Raw genomic sequence first — 19,701 nt, 5'->3', positions numbered from 1 at the left:
TAAATAAATAAAATAAAAATAAAAACAAATCAATGCACTTTTACAGAAAAAGCATTCTAAGATGAAAATGAACTTGACATTTAAAATTTTTTTTAAATAAAAAATATTCTATTTATTTATTTGACAGAAAAAGAAGAAGAGAGAGAGGGAGGATGAGCATGTCAGGGCCTCTAGCCACTGCAAATGAACTCTAGATGCATGCGCCCCTGTGCATCTGGCTAACATGGGTCCTGGGGAATCAAACCTTGGTCCTTTGGCTTTGCAAGCAAATGCCTTAGCCACTAAGCAATTCCTCCAGCCCCAGCCCCATCTTTTTTCAAAATATTTTATTTACTTATTTGAGAGAGAGAAATATATATATAGAGAGAGAGAATGGTTGCACTAGGGCCTGTAGCCACTGCAAACAAATTCCAAATGCATGTGCCACCTTGTGCATCTAGTTTTACATGGATACTGAGGAATCGAACCTGGGGTCCTTTGGCTCGGCCAGCAATCACCTTAATCACTAAGCCATCTCTCCAGACTCCATCTTAAAAAAAAAAAAACTGTATTATTTTAATTTGCAAGCAGAGAGAAAGTGAGTATGAATTTACCAGAGTCTCTTTCTGCTGCAAGCAAACCCCAAGTGCATGTGCCTCTTTGTGCATGTGGCTTTATGTGGGTATTGGGGAATCGAACCCTAACCACCAAGCTTTGCAAGCATTCACCTTTAACCGCTGAGCTGTCTCCCCGGCTCCCATCTTTCCTTTTTAGAGCTAGGGTCTCACTCTAACCCAGGTTTAGAACTCACTCTATAGTCCTAGATGGGCCTTCAGCTCATGGTGGTCCTCCTACCTCAGACTCCAGTGCTGGGATTAAAGGCATGTACCACAACGTCAGGCTCCCATCATCATTTTGTGGTTGTTATTTTTCAAGATAGGATCTCATGCTAGCCTAAGCTTACCTGGAATTCACTATATAGTTTCAGGCTGGCCTACCAAGTAGAGCGCTGGGATTGAAGGCATGAGCCACCATGCCCGGATTCCATCTTCCTTAGAGACAAGGTTTCTCTCATCGCTTTGCTACTTCTGCTTGTGAGCCTCTGGGTTCTCCTGTGCACGCTTCCCATTGTTACAGACAGGGATAACAGAAGGGTGCATCACTTTGCATTTGGCCTTACCGAGAGTTTGTAAGCAAATGCCTTTAACTGCTGAGCCATCTCCCCAGCCCCTATGTCTGACTTTTTGAGATGGATAATACTTTTTATTCTGTTTAAATATTTACTTACATGCCATGAATAATATATGCAAAGGGCATAGGGAAGTCTTAAAAGTTCTTCTAGTCCATTCTCCCATTGAACAATGAATATTACTTATCTTAATTAAAGCAGTGATTTAACAATATATTTTGTCTTGAGCCTAGTAGATGCCTGTGTAAATTAGACACTCCAGTGTTCTTGCTCTTGAATGAAACCAACACAAAATTTCTCAAATGATATGCATTCTTTTGACAGCACTAATATCCTTAGATAAGATACAAGGTAATAAATAGAAAATGTCATAATTTTTGAGGTAGGGTCTCACTCTAGCCCAGGCTAACCTGGAACTTACTCTGTAGTCCCAGGTTGGCCTCAAACTCACAGTGATCCTCCTACCTCTCTCTCCCAAGTGCTGGGATTAAAGGCGTGCACTACCATACCAAGCAAAAATATCATAACTTTGATATGTCACTAAAAATTTACTATTAAAAATAAAACAGGATTAGAGAGATAGTGGTTAAGGTGCTTGCCTGTGAAGCCTAAGGTCCCATGTTTGACTCTCCAGGTCCCACATAAGCCAGATGGACAGCATGACACATGCACACAAGGTGGCGCATGCACACAAGGTGGCGCATGCACACAAGGTGGCGCATGCACACAAGGTGGCGCATGCACACAAGGTGGCGCATGCACACAAGGTGGCACATGCATCTGGAGTTTGATTGCACTGGTTGGAGGCCCTGGCGCACCAATTCTTTCTATCTCTCATTAAAAAAAAAATACAAACAGCTGATGCCTTTAATCCTAGCACTTGGCAGGCAGAGGTAGGAGGATCGCTGTGAGTTTGAGTCCATCCTGAGACTACAGAGTGAATTCCAGGTCAGCCAGAGTGAGACCTTACCTGAAGGCAACCCCCCCCCAAATAATTACAAAAAAAAAAAAACACAAAAAAACCACTGGGCTTGGTGGCACACACCTTTAATCTTAGCACTTGGGAGCCAGAGATAGGAAGATTGCTGTGAGTTTTAGGCCAGCCTGGGACTACAGAGTGAGTTCCAAGTCAGCATGGGTTATAGTGAGGCTCTACCTCATAGAAACCAGAAAAAAAAAAAAAATCCTAGGCTGGGGAGATGGCTCATCAGATAAAGGTGCTTACTTTTAATGCCTGCTAGCCCAGGTCTGATGCCCCAGTACCCACATAAAGCCAGATGCACAAAATGTCACATGCATCTTGAGTTTGTTTTCAGTGGCAAGAGGTCCTGGCATGCCCATATTCTCCCTCTCTCTTATTTTTTTTTCTGTCTTTTCTATTATCTATCTATCTATCTATCTATCTATCTATCTATCTCTATCTATTATCTATCTATCTATGAATATCTATCTATTTATCTTTCCTTGCCTATTAAAAAAAAAAAAGCCAGGTGCAGTGGCACGCGTCTTTAATCCCAGCACTCAGGAGGCAGAGGTAGGAGGATTGCTGTGAGTTCAAGGCCACCCTGAGACTACATAGTTATTCCAGATCAGCCTGGACCAGAGTGAGACCCTACCTCAAAAAAAAAAAAAAAAAAGCCAGAGAAGGTGGCTCACAGCTATGGTTCCAGCACTGGAGAGGCAGAGGCAGGTAGATCATCATGAGTTCGAGGCCACCCTGGTCCACATAATGAGTACAGTACTGCTTGTACAGAGTGAGACCCTGTCTTAAAGGTGAATAATTAAAATAAAATCACCTCCTTCCCTACAAAATTCACTATTATTTCACATCCACGAGGATGTGTACTATTAAAAAAAAACAGGGGCTGGAGAGATGGCTTAGTGGTTAAACACTTGCCTGTGAAGCCTAAGGACGCTGGTTTGAGGCTTAATTCCCCAGGACCCACGTTAGCCAGATGCACAAGGGAGCACATGCATCTGGAGTTTGTTTGCAGTGGCTGGAGGCCCTGGCCCACCCATTCTCTCTCTCTCTCTCTCTCTCTCTCTCTCTCTCTGCCTCATTCTCTCTCTGTCTGTTGCTCTCAAATAAGTAAATAAAAATAAATGAAAAAAATTAAAAAAAAAAACAAAGAAAAACAGTAAACTGGATGTGGTGGCACATGCCTTTTAATCCCAGAACTGGGGAGGCAGAGGTAAGAGGATCACTGAGGCTACTCTGAGACTACATAGAAAATTCCAGGTCAGCCTGAGCTAGAGCAAGACTCTATCTCAACAAACAAACAAACAAATAATGAAATGGGCTAGGGAGACGGCTCAGTAGTTAAGCATGCACCTGCATACTTGCAAAGCCTGCCAGCCTGGGTTCAATTCCCCAGCATCCACCTAGAGCTGGGTATAAAATGTGCATGCATTTGTGACCCTAATGCATTTATGACAGCGGGAGGCGGAGCCAGGGGAATCTGAAGCTTGTGGGCCAGCTAGTCTGATGTTTGCTTGCAGTCTGGCATTTGTAGCCGCAAGAGGCCTTGTCCTAAAGAAGGCCCTGGCTTCCACACATGCGTCGAATGGGCGCCCAAACACATGCAAATACAAATAAATATATTTTAAAATTTTTGTTCATTTTTATTTATTTATTTGAGAGCAACAGACAGAGAAAAAGGCAGAGAGAGAGAGAGAGAATGGGTGCGCCAGGGCCTCCAGCCACTGCAAAGGAACTCCAGACACGTGCGCCCCCTTGTGCATCTGGCTAATGTGGGTCCTGGGGAACTGAGCCTCAAACCAGGGTCCTTAGGCTTCACAGGCAAGTGCTTAACCGCTAAGCCATCTCTCTAGCCCCAAATAAGTATTTGTTTAAAAAAAACACTTGCCTAGTGTATATGAGGTTCTAAGCTTCATCACCAGCATCACCATCACCCCCCAAAAGTTAAAATGACAACTTTTATGTTGGGCAGCTGGGCATGCTAGCGCTCGCCTTTAATCCCAGCACTCGGGAGGCAGAGGTAGGATGAGCACCACTGAGCTCAAGGCCACCCTGGGACTCCATAGTGACTTCCAGGTCAGCCTGGGCTACAGTAAAACCCTACCTCAAAAAAAAAAAATTATGTAACACAGATTATGTCACACAAAAAGAAAAGGAATATACGTACACACAGACAGGAACACAAATCCATTTTAATTTTAAAAATCTAGGGACTAGGGATGGAGCTCAATTAGTAGAGTACTTGCTTAGCACACATAAAGCCCAAGAAAGGATAGTGGGAGGTTTTATAAACATATGAAAATGTCATAGTGAAACCTATTATGTGCATAATCAACACATAGGATAAAATTGTCAACTTTTTTTTCTTTAATCCAGCATGGGCTGGGGAGTGGATAAAGAAAACGCTCACTGCACAAGCCAGAGTATCTAAGTTCGATCCCCAGATTCCACATTCAAAGACACTACATAAAAAGTTAGAAGTCAGGCTGGAGATGGGGCTTAGCAGTTAAGGTGCTTGCCTATGAAGCCTAAGTACCCAGGTTCGATTCTCTAGGTCCTATGTAAGCCAGATACACAAGGTGGAACATGTGTCTGGAATTTGTTTGCAGCAACTAGAGACCTGGGCATGCCCATTCTCTCTCCATCTGCCTCTCTCTCAAACAAATAAACAAAATAAATAAAATTTTAAAGTCAGAAGTTGGGGGCTGGAGAGAAGGCTCAGCAGTTAAGGAGCTTGCATGCAAAGGATAACAACCCAAGTTTGACTAAAGTGGGATTTGCATTTGGAGTTCATTTGCAGTGGCTAGAGACCCTGGTGCGCACTCTCTCTCTCTCTCTCTCTCTCTCTCTCTCTCTCTCTCTCTCTCTCTCTCTGCTAAGCATGGTGGTGCATGCCTTTAAACCCAGCACTTAGAAGGCAGAGATAGGTAGGACACTGGAAGTTCGAGGCCAGCCTAGGCTAGAATGAGACACTACCTCCAAAAAAATGTTAGAAGTCATGGCAGGTTTCTGTACTTCCAGCATGGTGATGGCAAGATGTGAGGCAGAAACCCCCACACACTCACAGCCTCATACTGCACCCCCCCACTGCACACACAGGAACATACACATGCAAGATGGGAGGTAGGGACCTCCACACACCACTCCCCACAGGAACACACACCTTCGAACATATATGTAGCATTTTGTCTGGCTAAATGGACATACTATGCTCATCAAACTGCCCAGTAAGCACTTCTCTTAATGTTCATACCCATATATTAATGCTACTCTCACTTTTTCATTAGAGGACTTTCCCTTTTCAGATGGCAGTGAGTGTGGGGTGTCTCAGAAGGCATCACGGTGCTGAGAAGAAGTGACAGAGGAGTGTGCAGCACTGAAATATCTCTATCACACCTCCCAAGGCTCAGGGTCCATTGTGGAAGAGGTAGCAGAAAGAATGCAAGAGCCAAAGGAAGGGAAGGACTCCTTACAACATGCTCCTCCAGACACAAAATGGCCTGGATATCCATGACCTCACAGTGCCTGACACTACCTACACAAAACCATCATAAAAGGAGGAGAAGATGATGATGTCAAAATAAAAGAGAGAAGGCTGGAGGGATGGCTTAGTGGTTGAGGCGCTTGCCTGCAAAGCCAAAGGACCCAGGTTCGATTCCTCAGGACCCACTTTAGCCAGATGCAGAAGGTAGTGAGTACATCTGGAGTTGTCCACAGTGGCTGGAGGCCCTGGCGCGCCCATTCTCTCTCTCTCTCTCTCTCTCTCTCTCTCTCTCTCTGTCAAATAAATAAAAATAAAATATTTTTAAAAATAAAAAATAAATAAAAGAGAATGATTGAGAGGAGGAAGGGATATGATGGAAAGTGGAGTTTCAAAGGGGAAAGTGGGGGAGGGAGGAAATTACCATGGGATATTGTTTACTATCATGGAAGTTGTTAATTATAAACAATAAAAAATTAAATATTTAATTTAGGGCTGGAGAGTTGCCTTAGCAGTTAAGGCATTGCCTGTAAAGCCTAGGAATGCTTCTTCAAATCTCCAGGGCCCACGCAATATCGCACATGTGCCACAAGGGGGCGTACACGTCTGGATTCATCCACAGCGGCTGAAAGACCCTGGAATGCCCTTTTAGCGCTTTCTCTCTTTCTCTCTCTCTCTTCCTCTTTCTCCCTGTCTCTGTATCGCTCTCAAAAATAAAATAAAAATTTTAGTATTTAATTTATTTATTTGAGATTGAGAGTATAGGAACGTCAGGGCCTCTAGGCACTGCAGACAAACTTCAGATGGTGTGCATCACCTTGTGCATCTGGCTTCCTTGGGTTCTGGGGAATTGAACCTGGGTCTTTTGGCTTCACAGGTAAACACTTTAACTGCTAAGCCATCTCCACAGCTCAAATGTAGCATTAAAAAAAAAAAAATTAGAAGGGCTAAAGAGATGGCCTAGTGGTTAAAGTGCTTGCCTGCAAAGCCAAAGGACCAGGATTGATTCCTCAGGACCCAGGTAAGGCAGATAGATGCACAAGGGAGTACATGTGTCTGGAGTTTGTTTGCAGTGGCTGGCAGTCCTGGCGTGCCCATTTTCTTTCTTTCTTTCTTTCTTTCTTTCTTTCTTTCTTTCTTTCTTTCTTTCTTTCTTTCTCTATCTGCCTCTTTCTCTCTCAAGTAAATAAATAAAAATGAAAATAAATTAGGTGTGCATTTTGTCACTTTCAAGAGGTGGATTAGTGGTATGCATATGTCTAGCATGCATGAGGCCCTGAGTTGGATCATTTTCAGCACCAACAGAGTTCATATCCTGGGCCTGGAAGGAATGGTTAATGGTTAAGGAGTTTGCCTGCAAAGCCAAAGGACCCAGGTTTGACGCCCCAGGGCCCATGTAAGCCAAAAACACAAGGTGGCACATGCTTCTGGAGTTCTTTTGCAGTGGCTAGAGCCCTGGTGCACACATTCTATCTACCTCTGTCTCTCAAATAAATAAAAATAAAATATTAAAAAGTACACTATAACTTAAAAAGCAACAAAAAGGCTTTAAAAAATTCATGTACTGTCCACATCATCCCATATCACAGTGGTACATAGTTCCTGACAAGTGCAAGTCCCTGAAGGCACACGGTGGGAAGGAGCAGCTCCAACGCCAGCAGGGAACATGGGTGTCCACTAAATAACTTAAGGGACTTTCAGATGCCAAGTTTTATCTAGGACTTTTTTTTTTTTTTTTGAGGTAGGGTCTCACTCTAGCCCAGGCTGGCCTGGAATTTACCACGCAGTCTCACACTGACCTCATTTGCTGGGATTACAGATTTGCACCACCACACTCACCCAGCTAGAACCCTCCTAAAAGCAGCAAGAAAGTCTCTCAGATTCTCAGCTTTCTGGTTCTTACTGTCTTTTCAAATAGGAAGATAAGAACTCTGGGCCAATATATGGAAAGAAAATGCAATGTTCTAAATAACGTGTCATAGAGTGATAAATACTGAAGAAAGACTTCCGGTTAAGATGGCGGCGTAGGTACCACGCCAAAGCAGCCTAGGGGGGAAAAAGACCAAAAAAACTCAGCAAAATACACACTTTTACTAAAAAGTGAGGTGTATAGGAAATTGAGGCGGCAGCGGAGAAGTAGAAGAGTTCCAGAGCATCCAGAGCCTGCACAGGTGGGAACAGCGGCTCCGGGGCGGCTCGGCCACCCGCCGCAGCCGCGGAGCGGCAGAAAGCCGCCGGACTCTCGGCTCGAGCCGCAGGACAAGCCAGGTGCGGGATTTTCTCCTCACACCGCGCTCTCCGCAACTCGGGAAACGTGAGGGGAGAGCGGCAGCGAGCAACGGAGGGAGGAGCAGACCGCGAGGTAAAAGCACACCTGGAGAAGCGATACAACCAGAGCAGCCGCGGCTCCCTCCCCTCCCCCGCCGCCTGAACCCAGCTCCAGTGAACACAGCAGCGGCCCGGGACCGGCCACGCCAACTTGGGCTGACGGCGGGACCCAAGCAGGAGCAGAGCAGAGTTCGGCAGCAACTTCAGCGGCTCCAGCACCGGTACCAGTGGCCCCAGCAGCAGCGGACCCAGGAGCGGCAGCGGTGGCAGATCCCGCAGCAGTGGCTTCGGGGTGACCAGCGGCGGTGGACACGGCAACGGCAGCTTCAGCAGCGGTGGTGGCTCCGGGGGTGGCAGCTACAACAGCAGCAGAGGCGGCAGCAGCGACTCAGTTTGCCCCGTAGAAAAAGCAAGTGCCCAGCTCCAGAAATCAGAACAGCAGCCCGACGACCCAGGCAGCAACTTGACTGAGACCACAATCACCCAAGGTAACTGGGATTGCACCAGGGAAGGGTCTCACTTGGTCACAAGCTGACTTGGATACCTCAACAGACCAGAAATCTAAACCTCTTTGTTGATAGAGGATCTGGTCATTATAATAACTACTCTTGCATACACACTCGGGGCTGTTTTTGATTGAATGTGTACAGTGTTTAGTTAAATTTTAGAATCTACCAGTATTTTATTCCACTCAGCCTGCTTGAATACTCCTATAGCAGGGAAACTCAACCCCTAAGAACATCTTTGTAGATACTCTGAGAGTCTTAAGAGCAACACCTAATACCTTAAGGTCCTACCCTGAAAATATATTACATCAAATCAATTGATACAGCTAAGAATACACAGCTAGCTAGAAAATCCAAGCATTAACTTACTCCAAGATGCAAAAATATATACATTATAACACAAGAAACACTAAAAAGCAAGACGATATAAATCCACCTAAAAGTATTAATGCATCAGAAATGTCCTCCAGTGAGAAAGAGTTAGAGGAAATGCCTGAGAAAGAGTTCAAAAGAATAATTATAAATATGCTCAAAGAGGTCAAAGAACACATGAAAACAATCAAAGAAGAAATCAAAGAGGAAATCAAAGAGGAAATCAAAGGAATCAAAGATGAGGCAGGACACCAATTTAATGAAATAAAGAAGGCAATACAAGACATAAATAGAGAAATAGAAATAATAAAGAAAAACCAGTCAGAATTACTAGCAATGAAGAACACAGTTAATGAAATAAAAAACTCTGTAGAAAATCTCACCAGTAGGATGGATGAGGGAGAGGACAGAATATCTAAGCTAGAAGATCAGGTGGCAGACCTAATGCAGTCCAACAAAGAGAAAGATAAACTTATAGAAAAGTATGAGTGGGAATTTCAAGATATTCGGGACACTATGAAAAGATCCAATATAAGAATTCAGGGCATAGTAGAAGGAGAAGAACTCCACTCCAGAGGCATAGTAGGCATCTTCAACAAAATCATAGAGGAAAATTTTCCCCAAATTGGGAAAGAGGTGCCAATACAGATACAGGAAGCCTTTAGAACCCCAGCCAGACAAAACCCAGAAAGAAACTCTCCTCACCACATTATACTCAAACTTCCAAACACACAAACCAAAGAAAAAATATTGAAAGCAGTTAGAGAGAAAAATCAAGTTACCTACAAAAGCAAGCCCATCAGGATTACAGCAGATTATTCAACACAAACTTTTAAAGCCAGAAGGGCTTGGAGTGATATATTCCAAGTTCTGAAAGATAACAACTGTCAACCAAGGTTACTTTATCCTGCAAAGTTATCCATCCAAATAGATGGAGAAATAAAGACATTCCATGACAAAAGCAGGTTAAAGGAGTATCTGAAGACAAAACCAGCTCTACAGAAAATACTTGATAGAATCCTCCATGCTGAACAAAAGGAAAAGCACATATATAAGGAACCTAGAAAAAACCAGCTATACTCAAATACCAGTTAACAGAAGAGAGCACAGGTAGAACAAGTAACACACACACACACACACACAAATGGCAAACATAAATACACACCTTTCAATAATATCTCTTAATATCAACGGTCTCAATGCCCCAACGAAAAGACATAGATTTGCAGACTGGGTTAAAAAGCAGGATCCTACAATTTGTTGTCTCCAAGAAACTCACCTTTCTACAAAGGATAGACATTATCTCAGGGTGAAAGGTTGGAAGACGGTGTTTCAAGCAAATGGGCCTAGAAAACAAGCAGGGGTTGCTATCCTAATATCAGACAGGGTGGACTTTAGTCCGAAGTTAGTCAAAAAAGATAAGGAAGGTCACTTTATATTGATTAAGGGCACACTCCAACAGGAGGACATTACAATCCTAAACATATATGCACCTAACATGGGGGCTCCCAAATTCGTCAAACAAACACTATTAGAACTAAGGTCACAGATAACACCAAACACAGTGGTGGTGGGTGACTTTAACACCCCACTCTCATCAATTGACAGGTCATCCAGGGAAAGAATAAACAGAGAGGCATCTGGACTAAATGAGGTCATAGAAGGAATGGACCTAACAGATATATACAGGACATTTCATCCAAAGGCTGCAGAATATACATTCTTTTCAGCAGCACATGGAACATTCTCTAAAATAGACCATATATTAGGACACAAAGCAAATCTTAACAAATTCAGGAAAATTGAAATAATTCCTTGCATTCTATCTGACCACAATGGAATTAAACTACAAATCAGTAGCAAGAAAGGCTATAGAGCATACACAAAATCATGGAAACTAAACAATACACTACTAAATGATGAGTGGGTCAATGAAGAAATCAAAAAGGAAATCAAAAAATTTATAGAGTCAAATGATAATGAGAACACAACATACCAAAATCTCTGGGACACAATGAAGGCAGTTCTAAGAGGTAAATTTATAGCCTTAAGTGCCTATATTAAGAAATTAGAAAGGTCGCAAGTAAACGACCTAATGCTTCGCCTTAAAGCCTTGGAAAAAGAAGAACAAGGCAAACCAAAAAGTAGTAGACGGGAAGAAATAATAAAGATTAGGGCAGAAATTAATGAAATAGAAACAAAAAGAACAATCCAAAGAATTAATGAAACAAAGAGTTGGTTCTTTGAAAGGATAAACAAGATTGATAAACCCTTAGCAAATCTGACCAAAAGAAAGAGAGAAGAGACACAAATTAATAAAATCAGAGATGAACAAGGTAACATCACAACAGATTCCAGAGAAATTCAAAAAATTATAGGGACATACTATAAAAGCATATACTCCACAAAGTATGAAAATCTGAAAGAAATGGATGATTTCCTTGATCTATATGACCTACCTAAATTAAATCAAAATGAGATTAATCACTTAAATAGACCTATAACAAACATGGAGATCCGAGCAGTTATCAATAACCTCCCAACTAAAAAAAGCCCAGGCCCGGATGGATTCACTGCTGAATTTTACCAGACTTTTAAGGAAGAGCTAACACCATTGCTTCTTAAGCTTTTCCAGGAAATAGAAAAAGAAGGAATCCTACCAAACTCCTTCTATGAGGCCAGCATCACCCTGATACCAAAACCAGGCAAAGATAGAACAAAAAAAGAAAATTACACACCAACCTCCCTCATGAACATAGATGCAAAAATTCTCAACAAAATATTGGCAAACAGAATACAAGAGTATATCAAAAAGATCATTCACCCTGACCAAGTAGGCTTTATCCCAGAGATGCAGGGATGGTTCAACATACGCAAATCTATAAATGTAATACATTACATAAATGGGTTGAAGGACAAAAATCACATGATCATCTCATTAGATGCAGAGAAAGCATTTGACAAAATCCAACATCCCTTCATGATAAAAGTCCTACAGAGACTGGGAATAGAAGGAACATATCTCAATATAATAAAGGCTATTTATGACAAGCCTACAGCCAACATATTACTAAATGGGGAAAAACTGGAAGCTTTTCCACTAAAATCAGGAACAAGACAAGGGTGTCCACTGTCTCCACTTCTATTTAATATAGTTTTGGAAGTCTTAGCCATAGCAATAAGGCAAGAGACACACATAAAAGGGATACAAATTGGAAAGGAAGAAATCAAGTTATCATTATTTGCAGATGACATGATTCTATACATAAAGGACCCTAAAGACTCTACTAGCAAGCTGTTAGAGCTGATCAAAACCTACAGCAATGTAGCAGGATACAAAATAAATACACAGAAATCAGTAGCCTTCGTATATGCTAACAACAAACACACAGAGGATGAAATCAGAGAATCACTCCCATTCACAATTGCATCAAAAAAAATAAAATACCTTGGAATAAACCTAACCAAGGAAGTAAAGAATCTATACAATGAGAACTTTAAAACACTCAAGCGAGAAATTGCAGAAGACACTAGAAAGTGGAGAAACATCCCTTGTTCCTGGCTTGGAAGAATCAATATCGTGAAAATGGCAATCTTACCTAAAGCAATCTACACATTTAATGCAATCCCTATCAAAATTCCAAAGGCTTTCTTCATGGAAATAGAAAAAACAATCCAAAAATTCATTTGGAATCATAAAAAACCTCGAATATCTAAAATAATACTGAGCAACAAAAAAGAGGCTGGTGGTATCACCATACCTGATTTTAACCTATACTACAGAGCCATAGTAACAAAAACAGCATGGTACTGGCACAAAAACAGACATGTAGATCAGTGGAACAGAATAGAGGACCCAGATGTAAGCCCAAGTAGCTATAGCCACCTGATATTCGATAAAAATGCCAAAAATACTCACTGGAGAAGAGACAGCCTCTTCAGCAAATGGTGTTTTGAAAACTGGATAAATATCTGCAGAAGGATGAAAATAGATTCTTCTCTCTCGCCATGCACAAGAATTAAGTCCAAATGGATTAAAGACCTTAACATCAGACCGGAAACTTTGAAACTGCTAGAGGAAAAAGTAGGGGAAACCCTTCAACATATTGGTCTTGGCAAAGACTTTCTGAATACAACCCCAATTGCTCAGGCAATAAAACCACAGATTAACCACTGGGACCTAATGAAATTACAAAGATTTTGCACTGCAAAGGACACAGTGAAAAAAGCAAAGAGGCAACCTACAGAATGGGAAAAAATCTTCGCCAGCTATATATCTGATAGAGGATTAATATCTAGGATATACAAAGAACTCAAAAAGTTAACTAATAAGGAATCAAACAAGCCAATCAAAAAAATGGGCTAAGGAGCTAAATAGCGAGTTCTCAAAGGAAGAAATACGAATGGCATATAAGCACCTAAAAAAATGTTCTACGTCACTAGTCATCAGGGAAATGCAGATTAAAACTACATTGAGATTCCATCTCACTCCTGTCAGATTGGCCACCATCATGAAAACAAATGATCATAAATGTTGGCGGGGATGTGGAAAAAAAGGAACCCTTCTGCACTGCTGGTGGGAATGCAATCTGGTCCAGCCATTGTGGAAAACAGTGTGGAGGTTACTAAAGCAGCTAGAGATTGATCTACCATATGACCCAGCTATAGCACTCCTAGGCATATATCCAAAGGACTCATCCCATTTCCTTAGAAGTACATGCTCAACCATGTTTATTGCTGCTCAATTTATAATAGCTGGGAAATGGAACCAGCCTAGATGTCCCTCAACAGATGAGTGGATAATGAAGATGTGGTACATTTATACAATGGAGTTCTACTCAGCGGTAAAGAAAAATGAAGTTATGAAATTTGCAGAAAAATGGATGGACCTGGAAAGTATTATACTAAGTCAGGTAACCCAGGCCCAGAAAGCCAAGCGCCACATGTTCTCCCTCATATGGGGATCCTAGCTACAGATGACTGGGCTTCTGTGTGAGAAGGAAAATACTTAGTAGCAGAGGCCAGTAAGTTGAAAAGGAGACATAAAGGGTGGAGAAAGGAAGGGAGGAGGATACTTAATAGGTTGATATTGTATATATGTAATTACAATGATTGTAATGGGGAGGTAATATGATGGAGAATGGAATTTCAAACGGGAAAGTGTGGGGGTGGGGAGGGAGGGAATTACCATGGGATATATTTTATAATCATGGAAAATGTTAATAAAAATTAAAAAAAAAATACTGAAGAAAGTAACAGGGCTGGAGAGATGGCTTAGCAGTTAAGACACTTGCCTGAAAAGCCGAACGATCTGCAGTTGACTCCCCAGGACCCATGTAAAGCCAGACTCACAAAGCGGTGGACGCAGCTGGAGTTTGCAGTGACGAGTGGCTCTGGGGTGCCCATTCTCTCTCTCTCTCTCTCTCTCAAATAAATAAAACTAAAAGTAAAGTAACTGGAACAGGGCAGTGGATACAGTTATTTTTTATATTTTATTTTCTTTGTTTTTGTAAAAATATGTTTTATTTATTTGAGAGACACAGAGAAAGACAGAACGGTGGGGGAGAGATTATAGGGGCTTGCATCAGGGCCTCTTGCTGCTGCAGGCGGCATGCACCATTTTGTGTGTCTGGCTTCCGATGGATACTGAGGAATCAAACCTCGGGTATGATAGTTTGGGTGGCTGGCCCCCAATATATTCAGGACTTTATTACAGTTTGAATTTAGATCTGCAGCCACCTGTCTGGAGGAGACGTCACTGTGGGTGGGTTCTAGGGTCCAGCCCTAAGGTGTTGGAATGGATTTAGAACTCCAGCCTAAAGATATGCAGAGCGCCCGAGCTTTGCCCGGTGTTCCTAAGTGTGTTGCCTGCTGATGGTGGTTTGTGGCTTTTCTTTTTCTCTCTTCTTGGACCTGTGAAAGCAGGCCAGCTTCTTCTGCCGTTATGGAACTTCCCCTGGATCTGTAGGTTTCAATAAAATCCCTTTTTCCTTCCCACCATAAACTGGATCATCCCAGTGACCTGAAGCTGTCTGTTACACCAGGCCGGCAGGCTTTGCAAGCAAGCACATTTGCCACTGAACCATCCCCCTGCTCTTACTTCTTAAAAAAATATTTAATTGATGTGTGTTTATGTGTATATGGGCACACACATGCCATGGCATGCATGTGGAAGTCAGAGGACAACCTCTGGGTGCTGATTCTCTCCTGCCCCTTGCTGGAGACAGGGCCTTCCTTGTGATTTTGCAGCTGGGAAGGCCAGACGAACTGGCCCTAGAGCTTCAGAATTTTCCCAGCTCTGCCTCCTAGTACCACAGGTGCATTGGGATGACAGATACATGGGCTTTACATGAACGAGGATTCGAATTCTGGCTGAAAAATTTGCAGAGCAAGTATCTTTAAGGCTGAGCCGTCTCCCCAGCCCTTTGATTTTTATTTTTTCAAGGTAGGGTCTCACTCTAGCTCAGGCTGACCTAGAATTCACTATGTAGTCTCAGGGTAGCCTTGAACTCACAGTGATCCTCCTACCTCTGCCTCCCAAGTGCTGGGATTAAAGGTGTGTGCCACCATGCCCAGCTACTTTGGTTTTTGAAACAAGATCTCACCATGTAGCCAAACTGGTATGGAACTGGCTCTATAGTCCAGGCTGTCCTCTCTAGTCCTCCTGCCAAAGCCTCTTCTTTCCTGAGGTTTTAAGTATGGGTCACCAACCAGCAGAGTGAGGTGGGGATGAAGTATGGGAACACTAGGGCCTCCAGCCGCTACAAACAAACTCCAGTTGCTTGTGCCAGTTTATGCATCTGGCTTTACATGGTTACTGGGAAATCCCACCCAGGTTTTTAGGCTTTGCAGGCAAGATCATTAACTGCCGAGCCATCTCTCCAGCCCCTATTCTCTTTTCATTTAAGAGAGAAAGAGGCAGATAGAGAGAATTGGTGCACCAGGGACTCTAGCCACTGCAAATGAACTCCAGACATGTGCACCCTCTTGTGCATCTGGCTTTACATGGGTACTGGGGAATCGAACCTGGATCCTTAAGCTTTGCAGGCAAGGAGCTGAACTGCTAAGCCATCTCTCCAGTCATGTTTTGTTTTGTTTGAAACAGGGTCTTACTATATAGCAGAGGCTGGTCTCAAATTCTTGGCAATGCTCCTGCCTCAACCTTCCAAGGACTGGGATGAAAGGTGAGGCACCACACCAAGGTGAACATGAACACCGATCAGCATCAGAAAGGGCACTCATGTGTTTTGTTGTGCCAGAAGTGTTTCTAAAGAACACACATGACACTGGCGCAGGTACATGTGGTCACACACATGTCATCTTGGCACTGGGAGGCGGAGGTTGGAGAATGAGAAGTAGAAGGTCATCTTCGACTACATGGCACGTTTGAGACCAGCTTGGGCTACATGAGACCCTGCCTCAAAATAAATAAATAGGGCTGGAGAGATGGCTTAGCGTTTAAGCACTCGCCTGTGAAGCCGAAGGACCCCGGTTCGAGGCTCGGTTCCCCAGGTCCCACGTTAGCCAGATGCACAAGGGGGCACATGCGTCTGGAGTTCGTTTGCAGAGGCTGGAAGCCCTGGCGCGCCCCTTCTCTCTCTCTCCCTCTATCTGTCTTTCTCTCTGTGCCTGTCACTCTCAAATAAATAAATAAATAATTAAAATAAATAAATAAATAAAAATAAATCTGTTGGTATTGTTTTAACCACTGATCAACTATTTAAAAACAGAAAGGGCCAGGCATGGTGTTGCCCACTTTTAATCCCTGCACTTGGGAGGCTAAGGTAGGGGGAAGCTCTGTGAATTTGAGATCAGCCTGAGACTAATTCCAGGTCAGCCTGGGCTAGAGCAAGACCCTACCTCAAAAAACAAGCAAACAAAAATAGAAATAACACATGTATATGTTTCTTTCTTTTTGTGATTTTTTCCCTTCATTTTATTGAGACAGAGTCTTGCTATATAATCCAGGACAACTTCAAACTTGCTTTGAAGCTCAGGCTGGCCTCCTACTCCTGGTCCTGAATCAGTATCTCAAGTGCTGAGATATAAGTGTATGTCACCATGGCAACTGAGCAATGGAAATGTTAACTCCTCAAATTTGCTTATTTTTTAATATTTTATTTATTTGAGAGAAAGAGCAGATAGAGAAAAAGAGGGAGAGAATGGGTGCTCCAGGGCCTCTAGCCATTGAAAACAAATTCCAGAAACGTGAACCATCTTATGTATCTGGCTTACATGGGTACTGGGGAATTGAACCTGGGTCCTTAGGCTTCACAGGCAAGTGCCTTAACTGCTAAGCCATCTCTTCAGCCCTGCTTTTGTTATTTTGAAGTAGAATTTCACTCTAGCCCAGGCTTCCTGGAACTCACTCTGTAGTCTCAGGCTGGCTTTTAACTCATAGTGATCCTTCTACCTCAGCCTCCTTAGTGCTGGGATTAAAGGCATGCACCACCATGCCCGGCTCTATATGCTTAATATTAATTTCAATCTTTATTTGTCTGCATGTGTGTATGAGCACATCAGGACCTTTTGCTGTTGCAAACAAACACCAGATGCTTGCAGCACTTTTTGCTCCCCGCTTACATGTCTGGGAATTGAACCCAGGCCAGCAGACTTTGCAATAATCCACCTTTAACCACTGAGCCAGCTTCCCAGCCCCTTAATTACTGTCTTTATGCACTACTTTTTCAGAGAGAAAAAAGGAGAAAGTGAAGACAACAGTTTTATGAAAATCATTTCGGCTTCATGTTGTATAGCTGTTCTGGTAGGGTTAAAAATGAATTATCGGGCTGGGCGTGGGGGCGCACGCCTTTAATCCCAGCACTCGAGAGGCAGAGGTAGGAGGATTGCCGTGAGTTCGAGGCCATCCTGAGACTAGTGAATTCCAGGTCAGACTGAGTTAGAGTGAAACCCTACCTCAAAAAAAGAAAAGAAAGAAAAGAGAAAGAATTATCTGGTGCTGGGGAGATGGCTCAGTTGGTAGCAGCACTTGCAGCTCAAGCATGAGGGCTGAGAGGCTCTGGCTCACACTGAATTCAAATCACCATCACCCGCAGAAAGGGCTGGGCATGCCCATTCAGGCCTGCGCTCTCAGTCCCGTGGGGAGCAGAGACCTGAGAATCACTGGGGCTCTCTGGTCAGCCAGTCTGACTAAAAACGGCAGCTCCCAATTCAAGGTGAGACTCAATCTCAAGGAAACAGGTGGCTGAGCAATAGAGGAAGACACTGATGTTCTCGAGTAGACTCTGCATGGGTGTGCAGGTGACACACACATCTGCACACATATGCATACGCCATGCCATACACACCCCACCTACCCACAGACACACACACACACACACACACACACACACACACACACACACAGTTGAACTCATCATTCTTTTTCTTTGGGAACAGTCCTAAAAGAAAACTTGATTCCTTCCTACTTAAATACCTTAATTGTGTTTGTGTCTAATAAACCCAGAAAATCGTTTTCTACACACGAGAGTCAGAGACTTTTTCCTGTTTTCACTCCTACTAAATGAATGTAATTGAAGCCAATAGTTCCTTAATTCAAGAAGAATGTGTTCTTTTCATGAACACTGCTGAAAACATCGGAGATTCAGGACAACTGTTTTCTCATAATTAGGGTTCCTGTGTAGGGTTGGAATGGATAAAAATAGTTAACAAACACTGGAGACGACTTGCTTGCCATTTCTCACTCTACATTTACAAAGGGGCTCTAGTTAATACTGTTCGTGAAGAAGAAAATGCTCAAATATGTGAGCCAAAATAGCCTTAGTTAAAGAAGTCAGTTCTTTCTTTTTTAAAAAATATATTTATTTATTTATTTATTTGAGAGAGAAAGAGATACAGAAATAGACAGGTAGAGAGATTGAGGGAGAGAATGGGGGTGCCAGGGCCTCCATTCACTGAAAACGAACTCCAGATGCATGCACCACCTTGTGCATCTGGTTTACGTGGGTTCTGGGGAGTCAAACCGGGGTCCTTTGGCTTTGCAGGCATGCCCCTTAGCAACTAAGAGCCAGCTTTCCAGCAATTCACTATGTAGTCTCAGGATGGCCTTGAACTCACAGTGATCCTCTTACATCTGCTTCCCCAAAGCTGGGATTAAAGGTGTGTGCCACCATGTCCGGCTCGTGTTCTTTCTTTTTTAAAAAAAATAAAAAATTATTTATTTATTTAAGAAAGAAAGAACGTGCATCCCAGGGCCTCTAGCCACTGCAAACAATCTCCAGACACATGTGACACCTTGTGCATCTGGCTTATGTGGGTACTGGGGAATTGAACCTGGGTCCTTAAGCTTCACAGGCAATCACCTTAACCACTAAGCCTTCTCTCAGCCCTCAGTTCTCTCTTATTGGGAAAAATTTGAGAATGTTTCCCCTCTATGAAGACATGACAAACTGAGTAAAGTGGCACATACCCTCAGGAGGCAGAGACAGGAGAATCAGGGGTTCAAGGTTAGCTTGGCTACGTAGTAAGTTAGAGGCCAACCTGAGCTATGTGAGATCCTATCTCAAAAAACCAAGCACATCAACAAAAATACATAACTTTACGTTAGATAATTAAACTAATGTATACTTCTAACGCAAAGAAACACGCAAAGCCTAGACCTTAGAAACCTGATGCTTTGTGTGTATGTGTTTAAAAAATATTTCTAGCTAGGCATGGTGACACATAATTTAATCCCAGCACTCAAAAGATAGAGGTAGGAGGATTGCTGTGAGTTTGAGGCCAGCCTGGAACTGCAGAGTGGGTTTCAGGTCAGCCTGGGCTAGAGGGAGATCCTACCTTGTAAAAAAAATGTATTAGCCAGGTGTGGTGGTGCACATCTTTAATCCCAGCACTTGGGAGGCAGAGG

This window comes from Jaculus jaculus, chromosome 1, assembly GCF_020740685.1.
Source record: "Jaculus jaculus isolate mJacJac1 chromosome 1, mJacJac1.mat.Y.cur, whole genome shotgun sequence".
Lineage (NCBI taxonomy): Eukaryota > Metazoa > Chordata > Mammalia > Rodentia > Dipodidae > Jaculus > Jaculus jaculus.
The sequence above is the reverse complement of the archived record's forward strand: the minus strand, read 5'-3'. Positions refer to the sequence as shown.